The sequence below is a fragment of the Oncorhynchus tshawytscha genome, unplaced genomic scaffold, assembly GCF_018296145.1.
Source record: "Oncorhynchus tshawytscha isolate Ot180627B unplaced genomic scaffold, Otsh_v2.0 Un_contig_11018_pilon_pilon, whole genome shotgun sequence".
Taxonomy (NCBI): Eukaryota; Metazoa; Chordata; class Actinopteri; order Salmoniformes; family Salmonidae; genus Oncorhynchus; species Oncorhynchus tshawytscha.
The window spans coordinates 177,741-195,275 of record NW_024609768.1 but is presented as its reverse complement, the minus strand read 5'-3'; the positions used below and the strand labels follow the sequence as shown (position 1 = coordinate 195,275).

Below are 17,535 nucleotides of genomic sequence, written 5' to 3'. Positions count from 1 at the left end.
GGTTTTTGCTCTGACATGCACTGCCAACTGTAGGGCCTTATATAGACAGGTGTGTGCCTTTCCAAATCATGTCCAATCAATTGAATTTACCACAGGTGGACTCCAATCAAGTTGTAAAAACATCTCAAGGATGATCAATGGAAACAGGACGCACTAGAGCTCAATTCTGAGTCTCATAGCAACGGGTCTGAATACTTATGTAAATAAGATATATCTGTTTACAAAAATGTCTAAAAACCTGTTTTTGCTTTGTCATTATGGGGTACTGTGTGTAGATTGCAGATTTATTTTCTTTAATCCATTTTTGAACAAGGCTGTAATGTAATAAAATGTGGGAAAAGTCAATAGGTCTGAATACTTTCCGCACTGTACTTTCCCAACCCTTGTCGGTTTTGATATCTCAAGTCAAATTAAACAAGTTAAATACCAAAGCAACTTATTTGTTTCCTCCCCCCATTTCGGGCAGCCTTCCAGAATCTCCATCCGACATTCTAGAATTTAGATCACTGTCTTCCACTAATTATCTTCTAACCAGTGATGTGAAAGTTCTTCTCAGATTCCGTGTGGCTATTGAGTAGTGCTAGTTTGATTTCAAGGTGATGTTGATCGGAGTGATGAACAAAAAGTGTAGCGGTTACACTATCGTGATGTTCGACCCACTTGAATCAAAACGCAACACATTGAAATGTGTCCTGCCTGTCTTCTCCAGGTTGTCCTCTAACCAGTGATGTAAAAAAATATCCAGTTACCATGTGAGTAGGGAGGTAACTGAGAACCCAATGACCACTCTGACAGAACTACAGAATTCCTTTGTTGGGATGGGAGAACCTGACAGAAGGACAACAGTCTCTACAGCACTTCAACTAGTCTGGGCTTTATGGGAGAATGGCTAGATTGAAGTACTCCTGAAGATGGAAGCCACTCCTGAGAAAAATGAAAAGTTACATGACAGCAGGCCATAAATTTTGTCTGATGAGACAAAAATATAACTCTTCAGCCTGAATGCAAGCGTTATTTCTCGAGAAAACCAGGCATAGCTCATCCATCGTGTAACACCATCCATACCTTGATGCATGGTGGTGGCAGGATCATGCTACGGGGATGATTTTCAGTAGCAGGGACTGGAAGATTGGCAAGGATAGAGGGACAATGAATTGAGCCACATCCTTGATGAGAACCTGCTTCAGAGTGCAAACGACCTTCGGCTGGGGTGGAGATACGTTCCAACAGGACAATGACCCAAGCATACAGAAATGCTGGAATGGCTTCAGAACAAGAATGTAAAATAATGTAAAAGTCCTTGAGTAGCCCAGCCTAAAATCCCATTGAAAATCAGTGGAAAGACTTGAAGATTGCTGTCCACGTCGTGCCCCATCTAACTTAACTGAGCTTGAGAAGATATGCAAGCAAGAAAATCCTCAAATCCAGATGTGCAAAGCTGATACAGACATACCCAAGACGACTCAAAGCTGATATACACATACCCAAGACAACTCAAAGCTGATCCAGACATACCCAAGACGACTCAAAGCTGATCCAGACATACCCAAGACGACACAAAGCTGATATACACATACCCAAGACGACTCAAAGCTGATCCAGACATACCCAAGACGACTCAAAGCTGATCCAGACATACCCAAGACGACTCAAAGCTGATACAGACAGACAAAGCTGATATACACATACCCAAGACAACTCAAAGCTGATCGACATACCCAAGACGACTCAAAGCTGATACAGACATACCCAAGACGACTCAAAGCTGATATACACATACCCAAGACGACTCAAAGCTGATCCAGACATACCCAAGACGACTCAAAGCTGATCCAGACATACCCAAGACGACTCAAAGCTGATATACACATACCCAAGACGACTCAAAGCTGATCCAGACATACCCAAGACGACTCAAAACTGATCCAGACATACCCAAGACGACTCAAAACTGATCCAGACATACCCAAGACGACTCAAAGCTGTAATCACCACCAAAGGTGCTTCTACAAAGCATTGACCCTGGGGTTTGAATACTTATGCATTTCCTATTTCAATTTCAATAATTTAGCTAAAATCGCTAAAAACATGTTTTCACTTTGTCATGATGGGTGTAGATGGGTGAGGCAAACATATATTGAATCCATTTTTGTAAGACAACTAAATAAGTAAAGGGGTGTGAATACTTTCTGAAGGCACTGTATATGTATAGAATAGATAGTAGATTTTTTCCTACCCGTTCTAATAAATCGATACTCGATTGCTCTAGCCTGAATGCCTTCAACGCCAGTCAAAGCGGAAGTTGCCATCCTGCTAAATATGGTAGCTGAACTTGTGCTCGTACCAGCCTTTAAGCAAGGTATCCTCCTCTGAATCCCCGAAATACATTAGCCACAGGACAACTTTGTTTGGACGTCGTAAAGGACCATTAGCCTTAACTGAATAGATATATATAGCTAGCTACATACCTACCTCCTTTTCTACGCGGAAAAAAATACGTTAGCTGGGATTTTCTACAAGGAATCTGGTGAGTTGGCCAGTTGCTGTGCACTTAAGGACGACTAATGTTTGCAGTCTAGCTATTTATGACGACAATGTTACTAATATGTGTTTTGTGAAGTGCAAGCAAACACGGCAGTGCGACTATCAGCCGGAAGTTATGTTCCCGCCCAACTAGTCGTCGGTGCATGTTAGCCTTATACTGTTTGTTCCCTTTTAAAAGATTAACAGCTCAAATGTATTATTTTCAAATCAACGCCTTTAAACGACGTTATGAATTTCTGCCAAAATACGAACGAGTTTTGTAGTTAATTTGGTTGCGTCCATGTTGGAAATTACGTCATTCGTCGATCTCAGAGTTCCCTTATTTGGCTAAAAATATGCAAGACAAACCCGTTTTGGAGATATCTGGTTATCATCAAAAATAAATAAATCACGTTTTTGGAATCATTCAGCAGTTTTTATCTGATAGAAAGTACGTTACCATTGGCAATGAATGTTGAAAGTTGCATTTATAAGTCATAAAACTTGAGTTGAAAATGATGCTGTCATTGCTTCCTGTTCACGAGACCTTTTGATAAATAGCCTAATGTCATAACACAGTTTTAATGTCACTTTAACCAATACGGGAAAGTTCAATATCTGTTTGACGTTCATTTTACCAGCATCTCAAATATTCATGATGACGCCGGAGTGGCTTCCGTTTACTCCAACCATTTGACCTGTTTGTTCTTTTCCGCGTTGTTTAACCTCCATTGGGCAAATGACCATAAAGTCTATATAGTTAAGCAGGAAGTACCAGATTACTCACCTCCAACTGGAAGTGGTAAGATGGACTTATGTGCAAAGCTACCAGGACTGTTTTGCTGACACCGATACAGGAATATGTTCCGGGATTCACCCGATGGCATCGAGGAGTATAACCACATCAGTCACCGGCTTCATCAATAAGTGCATCGTTGACGTCATCCCCATAGTGACCGTTCGTACATATCCCAACCAGAAGCCATGGATTACAGGGAACAACCACATGAGATAAAGGCTAGAGCTGCCGCTTTCACAGGGCTGGACACTAATCCAGACACTTATAAGAAATCCCAGCTGGTCCCTCTGATGAACCACCACTGAAGAAGCACCTCCTCGTCCACACTGGCGGCAGGCCACAGGACATTGTGCTGCCCTAAGTGTTCCAGGCTATAGTTTAGGCAAAGCGTCTATACAGGACTAAGATTATCCTACTACACCGGCTCTGAGCTGTATTAATAAGCCCATCTGCGAGCTGCCCAGTAACACGTGCCTACCAGAGTGCTAAATGACTTCTATGTGCGCTTGAGGCAAGCAACACTGAAGCATGCATGAGAGCACCAGTTGTTCCGGATGACTGTGATCACGCTCTCTGTAGCCAATATCAGTAAGACCTTTAAACAGTTTAACATTCACAAGGCCGCAAGGCCAGACAGTTTTACCAGGACGTGTACTCTCAGAGCATGCGCTGACAAACAAGGCAAGTGTCTTCACTTCCTGTTCCTGACCGCAGTCTGTACCTCCACATTTCAAGCAGACCACTATCTGTCCCTGTGCCCAAGAGCACCAAGGTAACCTGCCTAAATCACTACCAACCCGTAGCACCCACACTGTAGCTTTGAAAAGTTGCCCCAACAGATCCCCATTGACACAATCTCTATAATTCTCTCCACAAAGCCCTTTCAGTTTAACCTGGACAAAGGCTAGACCTACAAAGCTCAGGACTGTGAACACCATGATGATCATGTTCCGCTCATTGCTAAGGACCTTGGAACTAAGTCACCTCCTCTGCAACTGGATCCTGAACTTCCTGATGGGCCGCCCACAGGTGGTAGGTTGTAGTTTATCCCAAATCTTCCAGGCTGAACCTCAACATGGTAGACTCTCAGGGTTGCGTGCTTAGTGCCCTTCTGTACTCCTTGTTCACCCACGATTGAGTGGCCAAACACGACTCCAACACCATCATTAAGTTTGCCAACGGCACAATGGTGGTGCTGCCTGATCAACGACGAGACAGCCGATAGGGATGAGGTCAGGACCTGCATCCGAGCAATATCCTACAGGGCCGCTTACAGGACCTCTATACTAGGCTTGTAGCCCAGAGGAAGGTCTTAAATACGTCAGACTCCAGCCACTTCAAGTCATGACTTTTCTCTGCTGCTGCAGGCAAGCAACCACTGAAGCATGTCCAGGCAAAAGGTCCTGACTGTGACAGCTATAACCCCCAAGGCATTAGACTTTGAACAGTTTAACCCAAGGCAAGCCATTAGATTAGACGCTTCTACATGCCCTGACAAACTGGCAAGACTCTTGAACAGCTTCTGTTCCCCAAGATGACTCCTTTCAAAGCTTCTACCCCTAAGCCATTGTGACTCCCGAACACTTCTACCCTGCAACTAAATCCTGAACAGCCCTGACCCCCACAGGTGGTATTAGTTGCTGAACAGCTTCTACCCTGAACCCAAGCCATTAGACTCAACAGCTTCTACCCCACAAGCCATTAGACAAAGGAACACTACCAACAGCTTCTGATGATCCCAAGCTCATTAGGACCTGAACTAAACTCCCTGCCATGAGGTGGATCCTGAACAGCTATGGGCCCCCAAGGTGGTAGGTTATTAGACTCCTGAACTAGCTTCTACCCCCAACATGGCCAAGGGTCCAGAACATTGCTTCAACCCCCCAAGCCATTCAGCCGGCATTAGAGTCCCAAGCCAGCTTCTACCCCCAAGCCATTAGACTCCTGAACAGCTTCTACCCCCAAGCCATTAGACTCCTGAACAGCTTCTACCCTCCAAGCCATAAGACTGCTGAACAGCTTCTACCCTCCAAGCCATTCTCTGCTGCTGAACAGCTTCTACCCTCCAAGCCATAAGACTGCTGAACAGCTTCTACCCCCAAGCCATTAGACTGCTGAACAGCTTCTACCCCCAAGCCATAAGACTCTGAACAGCTTCTACCCTCAAGCCATAAGACTGCTGAACAGCTTCTACCCCCAAGCCATTAGACTCCTGAACAGCTTCTACCCTCCAAGCCATAAGACTGCTGAACAGCTTCTACCCTCCAAGCCATAAGACTGCTGAACAGCTTCTACCCTCCAAGCCATAAGACTGCTGAACAGCTTCTACCTTCCAAACCATAAGACTCCTGAACAGTTCATCAAACTACTACCCGGACTATTTGCCTGAACCCCCTTTTTTTGTGCTGCTGCTCCTCGCTGTTTATTATCGATGCATTAGTCACTTTACTCCTACCTGCATGTACATATTACCTCGACTAACCTGTTTATTATCGATGCATTAGTCACTTTACTCCTACCTGCATGTACATATTACCTCGACTAACCTGTTTATTATCGATGCATTAGTCACTTTACTCCTACCTGCATGTACATATTACCTCGACTAACCTGTTTATTATCGATGCATTAGTCACTTTACTCAAATCAAATCAAATCAAATCAAATTTTATTTGTCACATACACATGGTTAGCAGATGTTAATGCGAGTGTAGCGAAATGCTTGTGCTTCTAGTTCCGACAATGCAGTAATAACGAGCAAGTAATCTAACTAACAATTCCAAAAAAAAAAAAAAAACTACTGTCATACACAGTGTAAGGGATAAAGAATATGTACATAAGGATATATGAATGAGTGATGGTACAGAGCAGCATAGGCAAGATACAGTAGATGATATCGAGTACAGTAGATGATATCGAGTACAGTATATACATATGAGATAAGTATGTAAACCAAGTGGCATAGTTAAAGTGGCTAGTGATACATGTATTACATAAGGATGCAGTCGATGATATAGAGTACAGTATCAACGTATGCATATGAGATGAACAATGTAGGGTAAGTAACATTATATAAGGTAGCATTGTTTAAAGTGGCTAGTGATATATTTACATCATTTCCCATCAATTCCCATGATTAAAGTGGCTGGAGTAGAGTCAGTGTCATTGACAGTGTGTTGGCAGTAGCCACTCAATGTTAGTGGTGGCTGTTTAACAGTCTGATGGCCTTGAGATAGAAGCTGTTTTTCAGTCTCTCGGTCCCAGCTTTGATGCACCTGTACTGACCTCGCCTTCTGGATGGCAGCGGGGTGAACAGGCAGTGGCTCGGGTGGTTGATGTCCTTGATGATCTTTATGGCCTTCCTGTAGCATCGGGTGGTGTAGGTGTCCTGGAGGGCAGGTAGTTTGCCCCGGTGATGCGTTGTGCAGACCTCACTACCCTCTGGAGAGCCTTACGGTTGAGGGCGGTGCAGTTGCCATACCAGGCGGTGATACAGCCCGCCAGGATGCTCTCGATTGTGCATCTGTAGAAGTTTGTGAGTGCTTTTGGTGACAAGCCGAATTTCTTCAGCCTCCTGAGGTTGAAGAGGCGCTGCTGCGCCTTCCTCACGATGCTGTCTGTGTGAGTGGACCAATTCAGTTTGTCTGTGATGTGTATGCCGAGGAACTTAAAACTTGCTACCCTCTCCACTACTGTTCCATCGATGTGGATGGGGGGTGTTCCCTCTGCTGTTTCCTGAAGTCCACAATCATCTCCTTTGTTTTGTTGACGTTGAGTGTGAGGTTATTTTCCTGACACCACACTCCGAGGGCCCTCACCTCCTCCCTGTAGGCCGTCTCGTCGTTGTTGGTAATCAAGCCTACCACTGTTGTGTCGTCCGCAAACTTGATGATTGAGTTGGAGCGTGCATGGCCACGCAGTCGTGGGTGAACAGGGAGTACAGGAGAGGGCTCAGAACGCACCCTTGTGGGGCCCCAGTGTTGAGGATCAGCGGGGAGGAGATGTTGTTGCCTACCCTCACCACCTGGGGCGTCCGTCAGGAAGTCCAGTACCCAGTTGCACAGGGGGGGGCCGAGACCCAGGGTCTCGAGCTTGATGACGAGCTTGGAGGGTACTATGGTGTTGAATGCCGAGCTGTAGTCGATGAACAGCATTCTCACATAGGTATTCCTCTTGTCCAGATGGGTTAGGGCAGTGTGCAGTGTGGTTGAGATTGCATCGTCTGTGGACCTATTTGGGCGGTAAGCAAATTGGAGTGGGTCAAGGGTGTCAGGTAGGGTGGAGGTGATATGGTCCTTGACTAGTCTCTCAAAGCACTTCATGATGACGGATGTGAGTGCTACGGGGCGGTAGTCGTTTAGCTCAGTTACCTTAGCTTTCTTGGGAACAGGAACAATGGTGGCCCTCTTGAAGCATGTGGGAACAGCAGACTGGTATAGGGATTGATTGAATATGTCCGTAAACACACCGGCCAGCTGGTCTGCGCATGCTCTGAGGCGCGGCTGGGGATGCCGTCTGGGCCTGCAGCCTTGCAGGGTTAACACGTTTAAATGTCTTACTCACTTCGGCTGCAGTGAAGGAGAGACCGCATGTTTCCGTTGCAGGCCGTGTCAGTGGCACTGTATTGTCCTCAAGCGGGCAAAAAGTTATTTAGTCTGCCTGGGAGCAAGACATCCTGGTCCGTGACTGGGCTGGGTTTCTTCCTGTAGTCCGTGATTGACTGTAGACCCTGCCACATACCTCTTGTGTCTGAGCCGTTGAATTGAGATTCTACTTTGTCTCTGTACTGGCGCTTAGCTTGTTTGATAGCCTTGCGGAGGGAATAGCTGCACTGTTTGTATTCAGTCATGTTACCAGACACCTTGCCCTGATTAAAAGCAGTGGTTCGTGCCTTCAGTTTCACACGAATGCTGCCATCAATCCACGGTTTCTGGTTAGGGAATGTTTTAATCGTTGCTATGGGAACGACATCTTCAACGCACGTTCTAATGAACTCGCACACCGTATCAGCGTATTCGTCAATGTTGTTGTCTGACCTGTCTGAAACATCTCCCAGTCCACGTGATGGAAGCAGTCTTGGAGTGTGGAGTCAGCTTGGTCGGACCAGCGTTGGACAGACCTCAGCGTGGGAGCTTCTTGTTTTAGTTTCTGTCTGTAGGCAGGGATCAACAAAATGGAGTCGTGGTCAGCTTTTCCGAAAGGGGGCGGGGCAGGGCCTTATATGCGTCGCGGAAGTTAGAGTAACAATGATCCAGGGTCTTTCCACCCTGGTTGCGCAATCGATATGCTGATAAAATTTAGGGAGTCTTGTTTTCAGATTAGCCTTGTTAAAATCCCAGCTACAATGAATGCAGCCTCCCGGATAAATCGTTTCCAGTTTGCAGAGAGTTAAATAAAGTTCGTTCAGAGCCATCGATGTGTCTGCTTGGGGGGATATATACGGCTGTGATTATAATCGAAGAGAATTCTCTTGGTAGATAATGCAGTCTACATTTGATTGTGAGGAATTCTAAATCAGGTGAACAGAAGGATTTGAGTTCCTGTATGTTTCTTTCATCACACCATGTCACGTTAGTCATAAGGCATACGCCCCCGCCCCTCTTCTTACCAGAAAGATGTTTGTTTCTGTCGGCGCGATGCGTGGAGAAACCCGCTGGCTGCACCGCTGGATTGCGTCTCTCCAGTTAGCCATGTTTCCGTGAAGCAAAGAACGTTACAGTCTCTGATGTCCCTCTGGAATGCTACCCTTGCTCGGATTTCATCAACCTTGTTGTCAAGAGACTGGACATTGGCAAGAAGAATGCTAGGGAGTGGTGCACGATGTGCCCGTCTCCGGAGTCTGACCAGAAGACCGCCGTTTCCCTCTTTTTCTGAGTCGTTTTTTTTTTTTGGTCGCTGCATGTGATCCACTCGGTTACACTGGTTGTAAGGCAGAACACAGGATCCGCATCGCGAAAACATATTCTTGGTCGTACTGATGGTGAGTTGACGCTGATCTTATATTCAGTAGTTCTTCTCGGCTGTATGTAAAGAAACCTAAGATGACCTGGGGTACTAGTGTATGAAATAACACGTAAAAAAAAAACAAAAAACTGCATAGTTTCCTACCTGCATGAACCTGCATGTACATCCTACCTGCATGTACATATTACCTCGACTAACCTGTTTATTATCGATGCATTAGTCACTTTACTCCTACTAACTGCATGTACATATTACCTCGACTAACCTGTTTATTACCTGTTTATTACCTGCATGTACATGCATTTTAGTGCATTAGTCTTTACTCCTACCTGCATGTACATATTACCTCGACTAACCCGAGCAGACATTGAAAGTCCCTTTGAGCATGGTGAAGTTATTAATCACACTTTGGATGGTGTACTTAAATGAAACTCTTAACCATTTTTTAGAGTTTTAAGCATTTTAACCAGGAGCTCTAGAAAGAGTTGTCATAGTGGCCACACAAGCAGCCCGTGCGTTCGCCCTCCCTACAACATTTTTCGATTTTCTTCTTCTTCTGGAGAAGGTGTCTCAAGATGACATTTTCACGATTTCACTAATATCTTCAAAGTCAATAAATCATGGCAGTTAAAAAAAAAAAAAAACTGATTTTAAGTAGAAAAACAAGTTGACATTCATACTGTTGCTGCTTCCTGTAATTAGTGTCAAAAACACCGGTTTTAAATGTCCAAATTCATCATCAATATGCTGAAATGAGTTGTGATATGTTGAAGACCAAGACATACAAATTACTCCCAACAAACACGTGTCACTCTTGTGCTCAGATTACTTGTATTTTGTTTCTACACAATTCAAATCAAATTTTATTTGTCACATACACATGGTTAGCAGATGTTAATGCGAGTGTAGCGACATGCTTGTGCTTCTAGTTACGACCATGCAGTAATATCCAACGATTAATCTAACAATTTCACAACAACTACCTTTTACACACAAGTGTAAAGGAATGAATAAGAATATGTACATAAACAGATAGGCACAGGCAAGATGCAGTAGATAGAGTACAGTAAATACATATGAGATGGGTAATGTAGGGTATGTAAACATTATATAAAGTGGCATTGTTTAAAGTGGCTAGTGGTACATGTATTACATAAAGATGGCAAGATGCAGTAGATGATAGAGTACAGTATATACATATGAGATGAGTAATGTAGGGTATGTAAACATTATATAAAGTGGCATTGTTTAAAATGACGAGTGATACATTTATTACATCAATTTTTCCATTATTACTTAACAAAATACAAGTATCTTAACTACTCACACGTCATTTACCAAGTGGTCACTCCAGACTGAAATTAATTAGCCTTTTCTAATGTAATCTATAGTGCGCAGAAATGAATCACTCGCATCAATAATGTATTGAAATCAATGAAACTGGGACAATAGCCGTGGCAGCACCTACCATTTGCTCTCTTCTAAAAGACAAACCAACACAATCTTGGGTATACTACATGTATACCTGTTGGTAGATGAGAACCTCATACCGAGCCATTTACCTGTTGATGGATGAGAACCTCATACCGAGCCATTTATCCTGTTGAGGGATCAGAACCTCATACCCAGCCATTTATCCTGTTGAGGGATGAGAACCTCATACCCAGCCATTTACCTGTTGATAGGTGAGAACCTCATACCAAGCCTTACTGTATATTAATACTGTGTTGTGATGTATCATTATTCTATTACAGGTGTATGGACTTCCTGCTCTCTTCTTCTACAGGTCATCTAAAGTGTATGGACTTCCTGCTCTCTTCTTCTACAGGTCATCTAAAGTGTATGGACTTCCTGCTCTCTTCTTCTACTACAGGTCATCTAAAGTGTATGGACTTCCTGCTCTCTTCTTCTACTACAGGTCATCTAAAGTGTATGGACTTCCTGCTCTCTTCTTCTACAGGTCATCTAAAGTGTATGGACTTCCTGCTCTCTTCTTCTTCTACAGGTCATCTAAAGTGTATGGACTTCCTGCTCTCTTCTTCTTCTACAGGTCATCTAAAGTGTATGGACTTCCTGCTGTCTTGCCATTGACTGCATTGTTGTTGTTCCCACCAGCAGGACAATATGAGTGGAGAGAAGGAAACATTGATGGAAGAAATCGAACAGAGTTTACACCCTCTAACGGAGGATCATTTACGACACCTGTGTGACCGTTGTGGAATAGATGGCCCCCAAGTTAAAGGAAAGAACCATCGGTCGTTGCGACGTAAAATCATGGAGGAAATGTGGGAAAATGCAGATTCAGTCAAATCGGAGGAGCAGGGAATGTCTTGGTTACTCCAGCTGAAAGATGACATCAGAAAGATGCATGAAGAATCTAGTGTGGCACCCATGAGTTCCAGCCAGTCTGATGATGATGACGACGATGCTACAACCTGCGGTGAGGAATGGGACAAGGATTTGTTTCCTAGCAACGGGCTGGAGGCGGAGTCATCTCCAGAGAGGCATACCCCAGAGAGTTCCAGCCAGTCTGATGATGACGACGACGATGCTACAACCTGCGGTGAGGAATTGGACAAGGATTGGTTTCCTAGCAACGGGCTGGAGGCGGAGTCATCTCCAGAGAGGCATACCCCAGAGAGTTCCAGCCAGTCTGATGATGACGACGACGATGCTACAACCTGCGGTGAGGAATTGGACAAGGATTTGTTTCCTAGCAACGGGCTGGAGGCGGAGTCATCTCCAGAGAGGCATACCCCAGAGAGTTCCAGCCAGTCTGATGACGACGACGATGCTACAACCTGCGGTGAGGAATTGGACGAGGATTGGTTTCCTAGCAACGGGCTGGAGGCGGAGTCATCTCCAGAGAGGCATACCCCAGAGAGTTCCAGCCAGTCTGATGATGACGAAACGGGTAAGAAGAATGGAGTCGCGGCAGGGGTCCATGTGGGTCAAGGGATGAAAATAGCAATGATAAAAAATAAAAAATACATTTTATAAATAGATCTCCGGGATGGAAGAGCGCTGTTAGTGTAAACGACTGAAACCAAATAAAATGTGTAGAAAAAAAGAATGGCGATAGATATTATACTTTTGAATAAAAGGCTGTGATCTATGAAGAACATTGAAAGAGAAAAAGCTCCTAGACAATCGGGCCCTTTGATAGAGTTCTAATGTTTGAGCATAAGAATACAGCATTGGCCATGTCACAATGGGTAGAATTGTAGGAAATGATCTTAAAACGGCAACATGTTCTTTCAGTTCCATGGCAGTGTGTGTGTGTATATATGTTATCACTGCCCAACTCCTATTGGTTGGTTGTGACTCAATACATCTGTATTGGTGGGTCAAGAAGCAAAAAAAAAACCTACAATCTGCTTCTGTAACAGTTCATTGATTGATCAATATTTATTAATTGACCCGTATTTGCTCAACGTAACAATTCAGTGTTGTATAGCAGCTCATCTGTGTTGGATGGGGAAGATACTTCAACACTAGGTCATTAAGTACTTTGGTACATGTGAGGAACCTTAACTTCATGTCTTTGTTTCACAGGGGACAACCCTAACGGTCGCTCGCTCAGTGGGAGGGTCTTATCATCTGGGAAGGCTCCAGGGTTGAAAGTGATCCAGCGACCTTATAGCTGTGATGTATGTGAGAAGAGTTTCACTCAATCAGGAAACCTACGAAGACACCAAACGGTACACACAGGAAAGAAATCTTACAGTTGTAATCATTGTGGGAAGAGTTTTGCTCAACCAGGAGCCCTGACTATTCACAAGCATGTACACACAGGAGAGAAACCTTACAGCTGTGATCAGTGTGGGAAAAGCTTTTCTCATCCAGGAGCCCTGACTATTCACAAGCGTGTACACACAGGAGAGAAACCTTACAGCTGTGATCAATGTGAGAAGAGCTGCAGAGATGCCACAGCCCTGAATGAACACATGCGTACTCACACAGGAGAGAAACCTTTTCACTGCCATGTCTGTGGAATTAGTTTTCTTGACAAAGCAACCTGAATGTACACATGCGTACACACACAGGAGAGAAACCCTTCAGCTGTGACCAGTGTGGGAAGAGCTTCACTCGGTCAGGACTGCTGACTGAACACAAGAGAGAACACACTGGAGAGAAACCTTATAGCTGTAATCTATGTGGGAAGAGATTCGCTAAGTCAGGAAACCTGACGAGTCATCAGAAAACCCACACAGGCGGAGAGAAAAACGAGGCGGGTGGAGAGGGAACCCACACAGAAAGATACAGGAAGAATCTACTGTGGCACCTATGAGGCCCAGCCAGTCTGATGATGCTGCAGACTGCGATGAAGAATGGGACATGGAAAACAAGGATCGGTGTCTTAGCAACGGGCTGGAGGCGGAGTCAGCTCCACAGAACCACACCCCAGAGCAGAGGCAGAGGGGTGTGAGTATTTTCCCAGAAAGTCTCAGCAGTATTTCCTTGATTCCTCTCATTCTCTGGACCTCCTGTTATAAATTAATTTGGAGGAGAAAGTCCAAGGAGGAACCTCAGGTAGTCTCCTTAATGCATTTTATAGCAGGAGGCCCAGAGAAGTGAGAGGAGTCAAGGAAATACTGCCGAGACTTGAGGTTTCTAAATGACTTGACCAGTAGGAGAGTGTTTCCTTCCTGATTTATACTGGGTCCCTTTTTGTGGTTTTCAGGACATGTCTCTCCCACCCGCCTCCCCTCTCCCCGAGTCCCCAGGTCCTGCCTCTCCCGCTGGCACATTACTACTGGGTTTGAAGAGGGTGTCTCTGCGGCTGGTTGACTGTAGGAAAACACTGGGGTTGAGTGGAACTATGAGAGGAGGAGAAGAGAAGGGATATGGAGATTCAGATTCAATGTCATCAGGTAGGAACAATGGTGTGTATTAGACTACAATCTGGTTCTGTAACAGTTCATTGATTGGTCAATATTTATTAATTGACCCGTATTTGCTCAACGTAACTATTCAGTGTTGTATAGCATCTCATCTGTGTTGGATGGGGAAGATACTTCAACACTAGGTCATTATGAAAATCTTTAGTACATGTGAGGAACCTTAATTTCATGTCTTTGTTTCACAGGGGACAACCCTAACAGTCGCTCGCTCAGTGGGAGGGTCTTATCATCTGGGAAGGCTCCAGGGTTGAAAGTGATCCAGCGCCCTTACAGCTGTGATGTATGTGAGAAAAGTTTCCCACATTTAGGAGACCTAAAGAGACACCAGAGAATACACACAGGAGAGAAACCATATGGCTGTGATCAATGTGGGAAGAGTTTCTGTACATCGGGACAACGGATTATACACAAGCGAACACACACTGGAGAGAAGCCTCATAGTTGTGATCAATGTGGAAAGGGCTTCACTCGGCCTAACTGCTTGGCTGCACACAAGCTAACGCACACAGGAGAGAAGCCTCATAGTTGTGATCAATGTGGAAAGGGCTTCACTCGGCCTAACTGCTTGGCTGCACACAAGCTAACGCACACAGGAGAGAAGCCCTACCTCTGCTCAGACTGTGGGAAGAGCTTCTATACACCAGCAAAGTTGAAAGAGCACGAGCGATCACACACAGGAGAGAACCCTTACAGGTGTGGTCTGTGTGGGAAGAGCTTTTCTCATTCAGGATCCCTGACTATTCACAAGCGTGTACACACTGGAGAGAAACCTTACAGCTGTGATCAATGTGAGAAGAGCTGCAAAGATGCCACGGCCCTGAATGAACACATGCGTGTACACACAGGAGAGAAACCTTTTCCCTGCCATGTCTGTGGAATGAGTTTTTTTCTCGACGAAACACCCAGAAAGTACACATGCGCAGACACACCGGTGAGAATCCTTACAGCTGTGACCAGTGTGGGAAGAGATTCGCTCATCCAGGTGATTTGAAAATACACATCAGAGTACACACCGGAGAGAAACCGTACAGCTGTGACCAGTGTGGGAAGAGATTCGCTCATCCAGGTGATTTGAAAATACACATCAGAGTACACACCGGAGAGAAACCGTACAGCTGTGACCAGTGTGGGAAGAGATTCGCTCATCCAGGTGATTTGAAAATACACATCAGAGTACACACCGGAGAGAAACCGTACAGCTGTGACCAGTGTGGGAAGAGATTCGCTCATCCAGGTGATTTGAAAATACACATCAGAGTACACACCGGAGAGAAACCGTACAGCTGTGACCAGTGTGGGAAGAGATTCACTCAGTCAACAAACCTGACTAAGCACAGACGTGTTCACTCCGGAGAGAAGCCCTAAAGCTGTGCTCTATATTGTATGAACTTCACTCAGTCAACAAACCTGACTCAACCTGACTAAGCACAGACGCGTTCACTCCGGAGAGAAACCATACAGCTGTGATGTGAGATGAATTTTAGCTTATTTGTATCTTATTTCATGGGCTCATATTGTCAATTAAATCATGTAGAATATTTTATAATTGTTATAATAAAAGTTAGTTTTAATTCTATTCAATTCAAATTGAATCCATATGTTAATACATACCACTATTTTACTTTTAATAAGATTTCAATAAAAGCTCCTTTATTATAAATAGCTGTTTTGAACTTTGACATTCCTTTTTCTTCACTTTGACCCTGCTGGTCATTTATGAACAGTTGAACATCTTGGCCGTGTTCTGTTATAATCTCCACCCGGCACAGCCAGAAGAGGACTGGCCACCCCTCATAGCCTGATTCCTCTCTAGGTTTATAATCTCCACCCGGCACAGCCAGAAGAGGACTGGCCACCCCTCATAGCCTGGTTCCTCTCTAGGTTTATAATCTCCACCCGGCACAGCCAGAAGAGGACTGGCACCCCTCATAGCCTGGTTCCCCTCTCGGTTTCTTCCTAGGTTCCCGGCCTTTCTAGGGAGTTTTTCCTAGCCACCGTGATTCTACACCTGCATTGCTTGCTGTTTGGTGGTTTTAGGCTGGGTTTCTGTACAGCACTTTGATATATCAGCTGATCTAAGAAGGGCTTCATGAATAAATTTGATTGACTTGACCTATTCTTCAGAGAACAAGACCAAATGCAGCAGGTTGTTTCCTGAAGTAAGACCACACAGCGTTGTGTGTTAAGTGAAGTGTTTCATTTCCTTATTGGGGAAGTGTCATGAACGGGCTGCTGCACAGTCACTTTCTATACTGATGTAGAGTTAAACAACAAGTTAAATAACAAAAAGCAACTGATTTATTTATTATCAGCCTTCCAGAATCTCCATGTTTTAAAAAATGTAGGTGACTTGTCTTCAGCAAATTCTCTTCTAACCAGTGAAAACAAAAAATGATTCTCCATATTGCGTCTGGCCTTTTGAATAGTTTTAGTTTGATTTCAACGTGATGTCGATGGGACTAATTAACAGAAAAGTGTTGTGTTACACTTATCGCGCTGGCGACCCACTTGAATCAAAATGCAACACTCAAATATAACTGGCTGTGTTCCACAGGTTCCCCTCTAACTGGCTGTGTTCCACAGGTTCCCCTCTAACTGGCTGTGTTCCACAGGTTCCCCTCTAACTGGCTGTGTTCCACAGGTTCCCCTCTAACTGGCTGTGTTCCACAGGTTCCCCTCTAACTGGCTGTGTTCCACAGGTTCCCCTCTAACTGGCTGTGTTCCACAGGTTCCCCTCTAACTGGCTGTGTTCCACAGGTTCCCCTCTAACTGGCTGTGTTCCACAGGTTCCCCTCTAACTGGCTGTGTTCCACAGGTTCCCCTCTAACTGGCTGTGTTCCACAGGTTCCCCCCTCTAATAAGTTAACTGGCTGTGTGTTCCACAGGTTCCCCTCTAATAACCAGTGTTCCACAGTCCCCTCTAACTGGCTGTGTTCCACAGGTTCCCCTCTAATAACCAGTTAATTGGCTGTGTTCCACAGGTTCCCCTCTAATCACCAGTTAACTGGCTGTGTTCCACAGGTTCCCCTCTAATCACCAGTTAACTGGCTGTGTTCCACAGGTTCCCCTCTAATCACCAGTTAACTGGCTGTGTTCCACAGGTTCCCCTCTAATCACCAGTTAACTGGCTGTGTTCCACAGGTTCCCCTCTAATCACCAGTTAACTGGCTGTGTTCCACAGGTTCCCCTTTAATAACCAGTTAACTAGCTGTGTTCCACAGGTTCCCCTCTAATAACCAGTGTTCCACAGGTTCCCCTCTAATAACCAGTGTTCCACAGGTTCCCCTCTAATAACCAGTGTTCCGCAGGTTCCCCTCTAACTGGCTGTGTTCCACAGGTTCCCCT

The 17,535-nt window shown here is 44.8% G+C and overlaps 1 pseudogene; it reads left to right on the top strand.

Annotated features, from left to right (window-relative positions):
• The first annotated feature begins 2,282 nt into the window (after positions 1 to 2,282).
• On the top strand, positions 2,283 to 15,844 carry LOC112248003 (annotated as a pseudogene).
• Positions 15,845 to 17,535: the final 1,691 nt, after the last annotated feature.